Source organism: Acomys minous (assembly GCF_964271855.1).
Source record: "Acomys minous genome assembly, chromosome: 19".
Taxonomy (NCBI): Eukaryota; Metazoa; Chordata; class Mammalia; order Rodentia; family Muridae; genus Acomys; species Acomys minous.
The window spans coordinates 5,261,921-5,278,911 of NC_140499.1; the positions used below are offsets into that span (position 1 = coordinate 5,261,921).

At 37.6% G+C, this 16,991-nt stretch overlaps 1 protein-coding gene across 2 annotated transcripts in view; it reads right to left on the reverse strand.

Moving 5' to 3' along the window:
* NAALADL2 (N-acetylated alpha-linked acidic dipeptidase like 2) overlaps window positions 1-16,991 on the reverse strand; it is a 1,351,869-nt gene that overhangs the window by 1,239,315 nt on the left and 95,563 nt on the right. Inside the window, exon 3 of one of the 2 annotated variants that reach the window (XM_084769005.1) lies at window positions 16,558-16,682. The exons of the other annotated variant lie outside the window; for it this stretch is intronic. The gene's annotated coding sequence lies outside the window, so the exon portion shown is untranslated. The remainder of the gene's footprint in view (window positions 1-16,557; window positions 16,683-16,991) is intronic. 2 annotated transcript variants of the gene reach the window in all.

Sequence of the window (16,991 nt, forward strand, 5' to 3'; positions counted from 1 at the left end):
AACTGAAGGAAGGAAAACAAGATCAACTTATTAGATACTGGAAAAGCCTTTGACAAAATCCAACATCCTATCATATTAAGACTTAAGAGACCAACGATTAAAAGACATATAACTAAACATAATAAAGGCAATATACAGAAAGCCTGCAGGCAACAACAAACAAAATGATGAGAAACTTGAAGCAATTCCACTAAAATCACAGACAAAATAAGGCTACCCACGTTCTCTGTATCTATTCCATATAGTACCTGAAGTTCTAGCTGGAGCAATAATAAAACGAAATGAGATCAAGAGGGTACGACTTGAAGGGAAGAATGCAAAATATTGCTATTCATAGATGTTATGATGACGTGTGTGTGTATGTGTGTGTGTGTGTGTGTGTGTGTGTGTGTGTGTGTGTGTGTGTGTCTGTTACCCCCAAAATGCTACCAGAGAACTCCTACAGCTAATAAAAACCTTCAGCAAAGTGGCTGGATACAAAATTATCATAAAAGAAAAATATCAGTAGCCCTTACATAAAGAAATGATAAACAGGCTGAGAAAGAAATTAAGAAAACATGCTTCACAATAGCCACAAATAATATAAAATACTTTGTTGTAATTCTTACTAAGTGAATGAAAGACCTGTACAACAACTTTAAGTGTCTGAAGAAACTAATAGAAGATATCAGAAGATTCAAAAATCTCCCATGCTCATGGATTCAGTAGATTAACAGTAAAAATGGTCATCTTACAAAAAAAACAATCTACAGATTCATTGTAATTTACATAAAAATATCAACACATTTTTACAGACATTGAAAGAACAATTATCAACTTCATACAGAAACACAAAAAACACAGAATAGATAAAAAAAGAACTCTGTAATATAAAATAACTTCTAGAGATATCAACATCCCCGATTTTAAGTTGTACTACTGAGCAATAGCAATAAAAGTTGCCTAGTACTGGCATAGAAACAAGCAAGTTGATCAATGGATTTGAAATGAAGACTCAGAAATAAACCCACACACCAACAGACACTTGATTTTTGCCAAAGAAGCCAAATTCATACAATGAAAAAAAGAAAGCATCTTCAACAAATGATGCTGCTCTAACTGAATGTATGCATGCAGAAGAATGCAAGTAGATTCATATTTATTAGCCTGCACAAGACCAAAGTCCAAGTGGATGAAAAACCTCAATATAAAACTAGACACCCTAACTCTAATAGAAATGAAATGGGGGAAAGCCTTGCATTCATTAGTACAGGAGACAACTTCCTGAACTGAACACCAACAGTTCAGGCTTTAACACTAAAAATCAATAATAATGGGACCTCATTAAACTGAAAAGCCCCTAAGTCAAAGCACACTGTCAACAGAATAAAATGACAGCTTAGATATTGGGAAAAGATCTTCACCAGCCCTACATTTTACCGAGGTGTGATGTCCAAAATATATAAAGAACAGAAGAAATCAGATACCAACAAACCAAATAGCCCAAATAAAATATGAGGCACAGAACTAAATAGAATTCTCAACAGAGGAATATCTAATGTCTGAGAAGCACTTAAAATGCTCAATGTCCTTAGTCATGAAGAAAATACAAATTAAATCAACTCTGAGATTCGATCTTACACCTGTCAAGACACCTATGATCAAAAGAATCAAACAACAGCACATGCTGGTGGGGAGAAAAGGAGAGACTCTTACATTGCTGTTGGGAGTACAAACTTGTTCAATACTTTGGAACTCAATACAGCAGTTTCTCAGAATATTAGGAACTATTCTACCTCAAGATCCACATAGACTACTCCTGTTATAGACAAAAGATGCTCCAACATACCATGAGAAAACTTCCTCAGCTTTGTTCATAACAGATTTATTTGTAATAGCCAGAAACTGGAAAAAACCTAGATGTCTCTTAACTGAAGAACATGTGAAGAAATGTGGTACATATACACAGTGGAATATTACTCAGCTATTAAAAACAAAAACATCATAGAATTTGCAGACACATAGATGGAACTAGAAAATGTCATCCTGAATGAGGCATCCCAAATCCAAAAGGACATGCACGGTATGTATTCAGTTATGAGTGAATTTTAGCCATAAAGTTCAGGATAGCCATGCTAGAGTGTACAGATCCAAGGAGGCTAAGTAACAAGTGGGGACCAAGGAAAGATGATTGAATCTCACTCAGAAGTGAAAATAAAATATGAACTGCATGGATAGAGAGACCTGGTAAAAGAGGTAATGGGGAAGTGATCAGGACTGGAAACTAGGAGCAGGGAGAGGTGAGGAGAGAGCCTCCTATGGGAGAATGGAAACAGAGGTGGAGTACATCTCTGGAACATGCCAGAGACCTGCGAGAGGAGAGGCCCCTGGAAGTCTATGTGGGGGTCACCCTAGCTGAAACTCCTGGCAGTGGGGGCTAGGGAGCCTGAAGTGGCCACCTCCTGGATCCAGGAAGGACTTCCAATAGAAGGATGACATCAAACCATCCACAAGATTTTGACTCAAAACTTTTCCTGCCTACAAAACATGCAGGGATGAAGATGGAGCAGAGTGGAAATGACCAACCAAAGACTGGCTTTACTTGGAACCCATCCCATGGGAGAGAACCTACCTCTGTCACTATTAATGCTACTCTGCTATGCTTGTAGACAGGAGCCTAGCATAATTCCTCTGAGAAGCATCAACTAGAAGCCAATGGAAACAGAAGCACAACTCACAGGCAAACATTAGACAGAGATTAGGAAGTCCTATGGAAGAGTTGGGGTTATGATTAAAAGAGCTAGAAGAGTCAAGCTCTCAACAAGAAGACTGAGATAGTCAACTAACTAGTGCCCACAAGGACTCACAGACACTGAACCACCAAAAAGCATCCCCTGCACATACATAGCAGATGCACAACTTGATCTTCATGTGCATCCACCAGGAACTGGAGAGGGGGGCCTCTCTGACTCTGATGACTGCCTTTGGATCCCATTCCCATAACTTGTCTCAGCGGGAGGGGGTGTGGCTAGTCCTGAAGTAACTTAATGTTCCATGGTGGGTTGCAATCCTTTAGTGTCCTTCCCCACTTCTCCAAGAAGAAGGAGATGGCAGAATTGGGGGAAGGGTATATGAGGATTGTATTGGGAGGAGAAGAGGGATGCTTCAATCATGATGTAAAATGAGTGAATGAATGAATAAATTAAAGCAAACCTAATTAGGTATCATATCTTAGTATCTATCAAATCTGATTTATTAGCATACATGATATTTGAGCATTGCCTGAATAAACATTTAATTATATTTTATTAAGAAATGTCAAGGAGTTCCAAGATGGTGGTGCCTATCACACACTGTATCTGATCTACTGCATGGAGACCAGGGACCAGATTGGGAGCCACAGAGTGCAAGAACTGGAGAACACTAGGTGAGTGGGGTCCTGAACAGTGAAGACCACAGGCAGGCTTGGCCCTGGGCCAAACAACAGCCCACAAAGGACCTGAACCCACCCTCCAGACTTTGCAACGTAACCCACCTCCCGACTGCAGCCGGCCTGTATAGCCCAGGTGTAGTGTGTGTGATGGTGGAAAACCAGAACCCCTGGACTGGGAAGGTCTCAGAGAAACAAGTGAATCTGTCCTTGGACACCCACACCCACCCCACCTCAGTCCATAGGGAACCCTAGAGGCCGTGGCGAAGCCCATGGTACCCAGAAACAGCGTGCAAAGTCTGGGCAGGTCCAGCCGGAACCAGGCAAGAGGCCTCAGTGGACGAAGCGTGCAAAATTGGGCTGATAGAACCTGGCCAGGACAGTCTCCACAGCCCAGCAGGGATTCCAAAGCTCGTGGGAGAATCTGGACTACCCTGAGGGTCTGGAAGGATGTCTGAACTGCCGCCAATGATCAGTGGAACTGAGCTGCCAATGGTGCGCAGTCTAGGCTGGTCTGCTATCTAGACTGATATGGACAGGAATCTGTCATGGCCACAGTTGTCAGGGACTGGACAATTGCACAGATAAAGCCATAGTCCCCACAGCCTGGCAGGGATTCCCACAGTTGTGGGAGAAGCTAGACTGCTCTGAGTGCCTGACGGGAATCTGAGTTGCGGTTGCAGCTCCTTGGGACTGAACTACCAAGGGTGCACAATTCAGACTGGTCCACTCCCTAGACTGCTCCAGGAAGGAACCTGTCTGTGGACCACGGCAGACCAGGCCTGGACAATTGAACAGATGAAGCCACAGTCCTCATAGCCCAGCAGAGACTCCTCATGTTTGTGGGAGAAGCTGGACTGGCTTAGGCGTCTGGAGGCAAATCTGACTTGCGGCTACAGCTCCTTGGATGGGACCGAACCATCAAGGGTGCACAATCTAGACTGGTCTGCTTTCTCAACTGCTCTGGGCAAGAACCTGTCTGTGGACCAGGGCAGTCCAGGCCTGAACAACTGGGCAGACAAAGCCACAGTCTTCTCCATGCTTGGGAGAGGCAGGACTGCCCCAAGGGATCAGAACAGAAAATAAAACAGGGGCCCAACACAGCTAGTCTGAATCCCATCAGTAGCGTGAATGGAATCAGGCAGAAGCCTACCTCTGTTGACCCAGTCAGGAGCTTAAGGTGTATAACAAAGTCTCCTGGACCAGAAATGAGGTCACATGCCTGTTACAGAGAAGAGCTCCTGGTCCCCACAGGCAAGGACAGATGACCTATAACAACTCACCAACTACCAACTCTCACTGACCAGTGAATAACACCAGAAGTTACCACCCAACACCAGAGATAGCAAGATGACTAAATGAATGCATAAGAATGCAAACAGCAACAACAACCACAACAACAACAACAAAAACAAAAACAACTCATCATCTCCAGATGACAGCTATCCCAAAGAAAGTAGCCCTGAGAAATCAAACACAATCAAAATACAAGAAAATGACCTCAAATCCTTAGTAATGAAGATGATAATGGAGAAAATGAATAATTTCCATAATCAAATGCAGAAAGACGCAGCCAAATGAGTGGAAGACATAAAAGAGGCCTATAGAAAGGCACTGGAAAAAATCAGGAAAATACCAACAACCAGATAAAGGAAATAAATAAAACAGTTCAAGACCTGACGATGAAAATGGAAACAGAGACAAAAGCACAGACAGAAGAAAAATGTGAATGAGAGACCTTAGAGAAGAAAGTAGGCAACACAGACGTGAGCTTCTCTAATAGAATTCAAGAAATGGAGGAACGAATCTTGGGACCAGAAGATACAATTGTAGAACTCAAAGCAACCATCAAAGACAATGCTAAACCTGAAAAGTGCCTGACACGAAATATTCAAGAAATCAATGATACCATGAAAAGATGAAAACTGAGAATAATAGGCATTGAGGAAAGAGAAGAGACCCAAATCCAAAGCCCAGAAAATATCTTCCACAAAATTATAGAAGAAAATTTCCCCAATTTAAAGGAGATGCATATAAACACACAAGAGGCCTACAGAACACCAAATAGAATAGACCAGAAAAGAAAATCTTCCTGATACATAAAAATAAAAACACAAAATATATATAACAAAGAAAAAATATTAAAAGCTGCAAAGGAAAAGGGCCAAGTAACATATAATGGCAAACCTATCAGAATTACACCCAATTTTTCAGCAGAGACCATAAAAGCCAAAAGAACCTGTACAGAGGTCCTGCAAACCCTAAGAGACCACAGATGCCAGGCCAGACTCTATACCCAATGAAACTATCAATAACCATTGATGGAGAAAACAAAATATTCCAAAACAAATACAAGTTCAAACAGTACCTATCCACAAATCCAGCTTTACAGAAGTTACTAGATGGCAAACTCCACTCTAAAGGGACAAGCCACAACTAAAACTACACAGGAAATAGATAACTACACCATCACAAAAACACAAACACACAAACTCACTACTATAACAAACATCAAATATTAAGAGACTTAACAGTCACTTGTCATTACTATCTCTCAACATCAATGGTCTCAACTCTCCAAAAAAAAGACACAGACTAACTGAATGGGTACATAAACAAGATTAAACTTTCTTATGCATTCAAGAAACACATCTCACCCACAAGGATAGACATTATCTCAAAGCAAAAGGCTGGAAAAAATATACCAAGCAAATGGTCACAAGAAGCAAGCTGGTGAAGCCATTTTAAAATCTAATAAAATAGACTTTCATCTAAAAATAATCAAAAAGGATGAAGAAGGACACTTATACTCATCAAAAGTAAAATCAACCAAGAGGACATCACAATTCTGAACACCTATGCTCCAAATACAAGGTTACTCACTTGTATAAAAGAACTATGAGAAAAGCTTAAACCACACATCGATCCCCACACATTAATAGTGGGAGACTTCAACACCACACTTTCACTAAAAGGATAGGTCTTTGAAACAGAAAATAAGCCGAGAAATAACATCATTAACCAACACCATGAATCAAATGGATCTAATAGATATTTATAGAACTTTTCACCCAAACACAAAGGATTATACATTCTTCTCAGCATGCCATGCAACCTTCTCCAAAATTGATCACATAGTAGGTCACAAAGCAAGTCTCAACAGATACAAGAAGATTGAAATAATACCTTGTATCCTATCAGATCACAATGGTCTAAAGTTGGACTTGGACAACAACAGAAATAACAAAAAGCTTACAAACATGAAAACTAAACAACTCTCTACTTAATGACACCTGGGTCAGGGAAGAAATAAAGAAGGAATTAAGGACTTCTTGAAATTCACTGATAATGAAGGAACCACATACCCAAATTTGTGGGACACAATGAAAGCGGTGCTAAGGGGAAAATTCATAGCACTAAGTACCTTTAGGAAGAAATTGGAAACATCCCACATAAGCAACCTAATGACACAGCTGGAAGCCCTAGGAAAAAAAGAAGCAGAAACACCCAAGAGGAATAGATGTCTGGAAATAATCAAATTCACTGGTGAAATCAATAAATTAGAAACAAAGAGAACAATTCAAAGAGTCAACAAAACCAGGAGCTGGTTCTTTGAGAAAATCAACAAGATAGACAAACTGTTAGCCAAACTAACAAACAAACAAAAAAAAAAACAAACAAACAAAAAAAACAGACAGACACTATCCAAATCAACAAAATCAGAAACAAAAAGGGAGAAATAACAACAGACACTGAAGAAATACAAAGAATCATACGATCCTACTTTAAATGCACATGTGCCACAAAATTTGAAAATCTAAGGAAAATGAACAATTTTATTGACCGATTTCACATGCCAAAATTTAATCAAGATCTGATAAACAAATTAAATAGTCCTATATTTCCTATAGAAATAGAAGCAATCTTTGATAGTCTCTCAACCAATAAAAGCCCAGGGCCAGGTGGTTTCAGGGAATAATTCTACCAGACCTTCAAAGAAGAGATAATACCAATACTCTTCAAGCTACTCCAAAAGATAGAAACAGATGGAACATTACCAAATTCATTCTATGAGGCCACAGTCACGTTGATACCTAAAACCCACAAAGGCCCAACAAAAAAAGAGAATTTCAGACCAATTTCTGTTATGACATTGTCGCAAAAATACTCAATAAAATACTCATAAAACAAATACAAGAACATATCAAAGATATCATTCAACATGATTAGGTAGGCTTCATTGCAGGCATGCAGGGATGGTTTAATATACAGAAAACCATCAATGTAACCCACCATATAAACAAAATTAAAGAAAAAAACCACATCCTCATCTCCATAGATGCAGAACAGCATTTCATAGAATCCAACATCCATTCATCTTTAAAGTTATAGAGAGATCAGGAATATAAACATACCTAAACATAATAAAGGCTATATACAGCAAGCCAATAGCCAACATCAAATTAAATGGAAAGATACTGTAGGAAATTTCTCAAAAATTGGGAACCAGGCAAGGATGGCCATTTTCTCAGAATCTCTTCAATGTAATTCTTGAAGTTCTAGCCAGAGCAATGAGACATAAAAAGGAGATCAAGGGGATCCAAATGTGAAAGGAGGTAGTAAAATTATCCCTATTTGCAGATGACATGATAGTGTATATAAGTAAGCCCAAAATTCTACCAGAGAACCCCTACAGCTAATAAACACCTTCAGCAAATTGGCTAGATAAAATATAACTCTAAAAAGCCAGTAGAAGAAATTAGGAAAACTACACCCTTCATGATAGCCATGAGCAATATAAGATAACTAGGAATAACTATAACCATACAAGGGAAGGACTTGTTTGAAAAAAATCTTTAAATCTCTGAATAAAGAGCTTGAACATGACATCAGAAGATTGACGGATCTCCCTTGTTTGTGGATTTGGAGAATTAACATAGTAAAATTAGCCTTCTTACCAAAAGCCATTTGCAGATTCAATGAAATCCCTATCAAAATACCTATACAATATTTTAAAGACATTGAAAGATCAGTTCTCATCTTTATATGGAAAAACAAAAACCCCGAAGGGGCAAAAAACAGTCCTATACAATAGAAAATCATCTGAAGGAATTCCTATACTTGATCTCAAACTGTACTATAGAGCAACAATAATTAAAACAGCATGCTACTGGCACAGCAATAGGCTGGTTGATCAATGGAATCGAATTGAAGACCTAGAAATGAATCCACACACATGGTCACTTGATTTTTGACAAATAATCCAAATGTATTCAATGAAAAAAGGATAGCATATTCAACCAAGGGTGCTGATCTAACTGGATGTCTACATGTAGAAAAATGCAATTGGACCTATATTTGTCACCATGCACAAAACTCAAGTCCAAGTGAATTAAAGACCTTAACATAAAACCAGAGACACTAAATTGGTTAGAAGAAAAAGTGGGGAAGAGCCTGGAACACACTGGCACAAGAGACAACTTCCTGAACAGAACACCAAGAGCCCAGGCCTTAAGGTAAACTATTAATAAGTGGGTCCTCAGTAGGCTTCTGTAAGGCAGAAGGCACTGTCAACAGAACAAAATGACAGCTTACAGACTGGGAAAAGATCTTCACCAACCCTACATCTGACAAAGGTCTAATATCCAAAATATATAAAGAACTCAAGAAATTAAACACCACCAAAACAAATAACTCAATTGAGAAATGGGGATCAGAAAAAAATAGAGAACTCTCCACAGGAATATTGAATGGCTGAGAAACACTTAAATAAATGCTCAAAATCTTTAGTCATCAGAGAAATACAAATCAAAATGACTCTGAGATTCCATCTTACACCCATCAGAATGGCCAAGATAAAAAATTTCAAGTGACATCCCATGCTGGCTAGGATGTGGAGAAAGAGGAACACTCCTTCATTGCTATTGGGGATGTAATCTTGTACAATCACTCTGGAAATCTATCTGGCACTTTCTCAAAAAAACTGAGAATAAGTCTTCCACAAGACACAGCTATTCCACTCCTTGGAATATACCCAGAAGAAGCTCCAGTACACAACAGGGACATATGCTCAACCATGTTCATAGCAGCCTTATTCATAATAGCCAGATCATGAAAACAGCATAAGTCTCTCTGTAAAAGATTTGATAAAAAAAAAAAACTGTGGTACATTTACACTATGGAATACTACTCAGCTATTAAAAACAAGGAATTTTCGAAGTTTGTGGACAAATGGATTGAAGTAGAAATGATCATAATGAGTGAGTTCACCCAGAAGCAGAAAGACTCAAATGGAATATACTCACTTATATCTCGATACTAGCCCAAAGGACATGTCCGATTAAAGTTGTCACTTATCAGGAAAGTGAGATAGAGGGGAGGACATCCTCTTGGGAATCTAGGTGAGAGAAGGATAGGAGAATGTGGAAATACAAGGATTCAGACAGTCCTAGAAACCTATAAGAATATTATGATGAGCGCATCTCGGCCTGGGGGTTCTGCTCAAACTATGGCAATATCCAAAGATTATAGATGCAGTAAATATTGAACCCCTACCCAGATCTAGACAATGGACAGGGCATTCTCCAAAGTTGAGTGGAGAGTGGAGACTGACATTCACATGAACTCTGGTGCCCCATATTTGACTACGTCCCCTTGATTGGGAGGCCTGGTGGCACTCAGAGGAAGAATAGAAGACTACCAAGAAGAGACTTGATACCTTATGAGCATATACAGGAGATCCACCTCAGTCAATGTCAGAGGGGAGGGGAGTATGGGGAAAGCAGGAGGGAGGGAGGAATGGGAGGATACAAGGGATGGGATAACAATTGAGATATAATAGGAATTAATTAATTAAAAAATAAATGATAAAAAAGAAATATCACACACACAATTGCATAGAATATGATCATTATTTTATATTCAGAAATATTAACATTATGCCTAAAATATAAAGTTAAGATATACATTCTTACTTCAAGAGTACAAAGAAAAATTATTGCCAGGTTCAGTGGTGCACACCTGTAATCCTAGCCCTCAGGGAGGCAGAAACAGTCAGATCTCTGTGAGTTTGTGGCCAACCTAGTCTGCAAAGTGAATCCAGCAGCCAAGACTACACAGAGAAACACTGTCTTTAAAAACCAAAATAAATAAATGATGAGAAATAAATAAATAAGCCGATGGACAAAATATCCTCATTTCTAGCACAGACAGACTTCTGCCTTAAAAAGGAGGCAAGCTTGGATGCAGGCAGAATCAATTGCCAGATTCTGCCAAGACAGAGTAAGCAAATCCTCAACAGTTCCTGCCTCACAAATATGTCTATCAGATATATTGGGCAAGAAGGCTGAAGGAGATGCTCCAACATAATAGAGAGTTTTGGGTGACTATTCATGTAGAAAACTGTCTCTGTCATCTTCTCATTTGGAAAGCTACTAACCTGTACTCCCAACATACTCAGGTAATTAAGTTTATACCTTCTCAAGTCTCTGATTAAGTTGAAGACAAAGTAGCTTAGTTTTACAGTTTTTACTCAATTTTCTTTAAGAAAAAAAAAAACTACAGACGTATTTTGCCTTGTCTTATCATATCTTGTTTTGTCTGTCTCATTTTTGTCTCTTGGAGGCCTTCTCTATTTTGAAGGGAAATGGAGGCAGAGTGGATCTACCGGAAGGGGAGGTGGGGAGAAGCTGGTTAAGTGGTGCAAATGAAAGCTGTGATTTGATGTATGTATGAAAGAATTTATTTTCTATTGAAAATGTATAAAAGTCAAGTATAACTCTATTAAGTCTATATATTAAGAAATATTAAAATGCAAAAAGAATTATAACAACCTAATCATTGATTGAAATGAAAGTTATCGAAGCTATATATATGATCTCAAAGATGTAATGTATATGACAATACAGTATATGGTAATAATCTCTTCAGTAATAATATAGCAGTAATATTGATCAAATTTCATATTAAACTATATTGATTTGTACATTATATAATCCTTAAAATTACACAATGCAGTTAGGATCATGACAACTGACCTACCTTTAATTTGAAGAAGGGTCAAAAAGTTAAAATAAAATGAATTCAAATAATTAAGTAACAGTATCTCTAGAAATCATGTGTGAATACTACAATTTAGAGATGGAACAATACTGTGTAGTGTGCCTTTTGTTCAAATAGACTATATAAAAATAGAGCATAATCCAACCTCCAGCTCCTAGTAGGAATATAGTTAGTCCATCAAGTTATTTAACTTTTTTCTTCCTCTTTTTCTTATGCTGAAAATCATAATTATAGTATTATTTATCCCTTAGAGTATTTCAAAGACTTAAATTTGGTAACACATAATTTAAAATAATCCTTGGACTCCCATTTTTTAAATAATTGCTAATATTTGTATCTTGAGATCAGGCACCATTATAGATTTATTTCTACAGCCAAGAAATGAATGATTACTTCAAAATAAAGTATTAAAGCTACAGTTTCTAATTGTTTGGTATGTAATTTAATAATAAGACAACTGAGATATTTGCATATTGGTCTTTTATTCTTAAATACTTTTGAGCTCTTTAAATAGATAGGACACTTTATGGTTAGGGATCTTTGGTAGGTATATATTCAATTGCTCCATCATATTGGATAAGAATTTTTAAATTTTTCCAGTTCAGTTTTTGAAGATATGACCACATTGTATAGCCAAGGTTGCTGGAAACTTATGATTCCCAGTCCACTGACCAGTGCAATGACTGGGAGACAATGCTGACTCTTGTTTATGGTATATATCTTATTTTGTCTGTTGACTTACTTGGAAAAATGATGACAATGTTTCAATCTTGATTCTGACATTAAAAGAAATGTCCCTGAGAAAGAGATGTTTATGGTATGAGTTTGCAAAGTTATTCTTTGTAAAATAGAGCAAGTAACATTTATCAGAATCTCTCAGGAGTTTCTGTGATGACATGCTACCTAATCCTATCAAATTTTCAAGCTTTAATCAAATTATAGTTTTTCTTATTTTAATATGTTTTTTTGGAAATTATATATCATTATTTTTAAGTTATAAATGGTAAAATACTGAATATATTTGTTAAAATAATATTAACCACTCATTGTTAGGCATCAGTAAATTTGTTTAATATAATTTAATCATATCCTGCTATCAAGTTTATGCTATTCCTGTTTGTCAGTCATTAATGAGAATAATTAGAGAATATGGAAATATCTGTGATTTTTATTAAAGCATGTATTAAAGTTACTCCATGATATCTCCCAGATATAACTATTAACACTATAAAAGGCCAGACTGTTTATATATAAGCATCCTGCCCCTGGGTTGCTTAGCAACCTCTAACATCATCACCTGCCCACTGCTAGGTGTGCATCAGAGGCCCAGGATAAAAGGAAAACCATGGCATGCAATGCTTTCTTTCTTTCTTTCTTTCTTTCTCTCTCTCTCTCTCTCTCTCTCTCTCTCTCTCTCTCTCTCTCTCTCTCTGATCCCTTGGAACATTCCTCCCTCCCACACTTTCGTCTCTCCCTCACTTCTACAATAAATCTCTCCATATTCATTAAAAGCAGTAATATAAATAATAAAACAATGTTTTAAATGCTTTTCTTTCCAGAAGGTAAACAGGTAGCACAGTTGTTATATTTTCTTGAATGTAGCATTAGAAAGTATGTTGAAATTAGCTCATGAAAGTAGTAGCAGTTTATGCACTATACAGCTGTAATGAATCATTCTTTGAAGTTAATGTTTCTGTGTAGAAGCATCAATATATATTTATTTTTTCAGTCATCCTTGGCAACCCAGCATCCTTTCACATAAGGGTTTTATTCATAACCATGTGTGGTTTTCTTTGCCACTTCATAGCTAATCAAGTAGAGCCATGCTTAACTGTTCAGCTGAAAAATAGCTATGGCCTCAGAAAGGCTCATAACCACACTTTTCTACTCATCCTTTTCTTCCAGAAAAGATTAATTTACCTGATACATACTGACAAGAAGTACTATGCAAACTTAATCTGCATTCATTGGTAAACTTGGCCTAAGCTCTTTAATCTGCTATCCTTGTCCCTCTTTGTTGTTAAGTGTACAATAGTCTTATTAATGAGACAAGCAAATTTGTTTTCTTGGTCCTTTTCCTTTAGAATTTTCAACTTGGAATATCTTTTATAAACTTATATTTCCCAAGGATATTACATATAACCTACAATAACTAGATTATTTCAAAGAGTATTACATGAGTGAATACATACCATGTATGTCTTTCTAGGTCTGAGTTACCTCACTCAGGATGGTCTTTTCTAGTTCCATACATTTCCTTGAAATTTTTATGATTTGGTGTTCAAAGACTGAGTGGTATTCCATTGTGTAAATGTACCACAGTTTCTTTATCCAGTCTTTGGTTGACAGGCATCTAGGTTGTTTCTAGATACTGGCTATTACAAACAAAGCTGCTATGAAAATAGATGAGCAAATGTCTTTTTTGTATGGTGAAGCATCTTTTTGGGTATATGCTCAGGAATGGTATAGCTGAGTCTTGAGGTAAAGCTATTCCAAGTTTTATGAGAAAGCACCAGATTGATTTCCAAAGTGGTGTACCAGTGCACACTCCCACCAGCAACGGTGGAGTCTTCCCATTTCTCAAAAAACTTCACTAGCATGTGCTGTCACTTGAGCTTTTTTTTTTTTTTTACCTTAGCCATTCTGAGAGGTGTAAGACAGAATCTCTGAGTATTTTGATTTACATTTACCTGATTATTAAGGACACTGGGCATTTCTTTAAGTTATTCTTAACCAATTGATATTTCTCTGTTTAGCTCTGTGCCTCATTTTTCAATGTTTGCTGTTTTTTTAATTTTTTGAGTTCTTTATATATTTTGGATATTAGTCCTTTGTCAGATGTATGATTGGTGAAGACCATTTGATAATCTGTAGACTGCTGTTTCATTCTACTGACAGTGTCCTTTGCCTTACAGAAACTTTTCAGTTTCAAAAGGTCCTATTTATTAATTATTGATCTTAGGGCCTGAGCTGTTGGTTCCTTCTCTTCAGGAAGTTGTCTCCTGTGCTAATTAGTTCAAGGCTTTCCCTCACTTTCTCTTCTAATAGATTTAGTGTATCTGGCTTTATGTTGAGGTCTTTGATCTACTTGGATTTATGTGTTGTGGAGGGTGATAAATATGGATTTATTTGCTCTTTTCATCATGTAGACAACCAGGTACTGACCTGATATGTACTTACTTATAAGTGGATTTTAGCCATATAGCACAGGATAAACACATTACAATGCACAGACTCAAGTAGCTTAAATAAAAGGAGAAGCCATGGGAGGATGCTTAAATCTCAATCAGAAGGGGAAATGAAATAGACAGAGGTAGTGGTTTAAGAGAGGGAACAAGACAGGAAAGAGAGAACAGAGGGAAATAATGGGGAAGATCAGAACTAGGGAGAGTGGACATGGGAACACAGAAAGCCTGCAGAGAAAAGAGAAAATGTGGGTGCTAGGATCTCTGACAATCTGGAGACCTAAGTCAGAATAGGCCTCTGGAAGGATGTGAGGGGGACAATAGTTGAAAATCCTAGCTGCTGTAGCCATGTAGACAGAAGAGGAAACACTCTTGTATATAGACAAGACTCTAAGAGGAGGGGGGAAACATCAACCCACCCACAAAAATTTTTATCCAAAACTCACTCTCCCTAGACGACATGCAGGGATAAAGATAGAACAGATATTTAGGGAATGTCCCACCATCGCCTTTCCCAACCCAAGACCCACCCCATGAAAGAGAGCCAGCCTCTGACACTATTAGCAATATTCTACTATTCTTGCCGAGAGAAGCCTATCAGAGTTGCTCATTGAGAGGCTCCACCCAGAAATGTCTAGAAAAAGATGCTGAGACTCATAGCCAAACATAGGATGGAAAAGTGGGAGGAAGAATAAAAGGAAGTTGAGGTGACAAGAATTCCACCAGAAGACCAAAAGCGCCAACTAATCAGGGCCCAGAGGAGCCTGTGGCCTTTTAACCACTAAGAATTGGTGATTAGACCCATGGACTGGACCTAGGTCCTCTACATAGATGTAGCTGATGGACAGCTCAGGCTTCATGTGGGTCCATTAGTAAGGGGAGCAGAGGCTGTTTCTAACATGGACTCTGTTGTCTGCTTTTTGATCACCTCCACCTGGTGGAACGGCCTTGCTAGTTCACAGGAAAATAGGACAAACTCAGTCTTGATGTAATTTGTTGAGCTGAGTTGCAGGGGGATTCCCTTTTGCATGGAATATGGGAGGGTGAGACTGGGAGAAGAGGAGTGAGGGAGCCACATCTCAGATGTAAAGTGAAGAAAGAAAGAAAGAAAGAAAGAAAGAAAGAAAGAAAGAAAGAAAGAAAGAATATGGCCTCAAAATACTATTACTTCTGTTGAGAATTATGTCCCCTGGATGGGGAGCCCTGATGGTACTCAGAAGAAGGATAGCAGGCTACCAAGAAGAGACTTGATACCTTATGAGCATATACAGGGGGATGAGGTCCCCCTCAGTCACAGTCATAGGGGAGGGGAGTAAGGGGAAAGCAGGAGGGAGGGAGGAATGGGAGTGTACAAGGGATGGAATAATAATTGAGATGTAATATGAATAAATTAATAAAATATTTAAAAAATACTACTACTTTGATTCTTGTTATTACTCAAGAAGAAGTATATAAAGCAGGGACACAGTTACACTTCCTAGAATGGCAAAATCTTAGGTCATATGATATGCCTAATAAGTTAGAGATTACATTTAACAAAAGCATCAATAATTTTACATGGCAGTTAATCTTAGACAAACACTGTTGCAGATCACCATATTCAGTTGTTTTATAAATAAGCATGGATGCAATAGGGATTCATGGTCAAATATAATGCATAAAAACATAATTTAAACAATATTGTTTACTAGGTTGCTCTCCAGATCCTCCTATCAGAGGAGGAGAAATCTTTCAGAATAGCTTTTTATAAAAGACCCATATTAAAAATCACAGTGCTGATATAGTAAAGATGAAAATATACATTTTTAGAATTAGAGCTTTGATGAGGTCTTTTTAATCAGAGTTGAAGAGACATATCATGCCCAGCGGAAAATAAAATATAAAAGAACCCTTAAAACTCACCATGGAGTTAGAGGTTCCTAGGGTCTGAGAGAACTGTGTACCTCAGCTACTCATTTAACAAGAAGCTACTCTACGGTTCAGTCTCCTGGTGTGCTGTGTCTTCTTCCACTGCAGACATGCTTACACTACAAGAGATTAGGCAGACAGCTGTAAAAATCTCAAGACTAAGTTGATCTACACATGATAAGCAGCTTTAAAATAAAACACACTAATAATTGATTCAGACAAAACATTAAATATTTCATCATATCCAATGTAATATTTATTTTATTGTAGCCTCAAATAACATAATCTTCAATTCTACATTTATCAATTTTAAATATATAATATTTAAGTATTTTAAACATGTTTTACAACCAACCAACCAACAAACAACAACAAAAAAAGTGGAGCACCTGCTGCAGCCCATAAGTAAATACATATAACCAGACTCA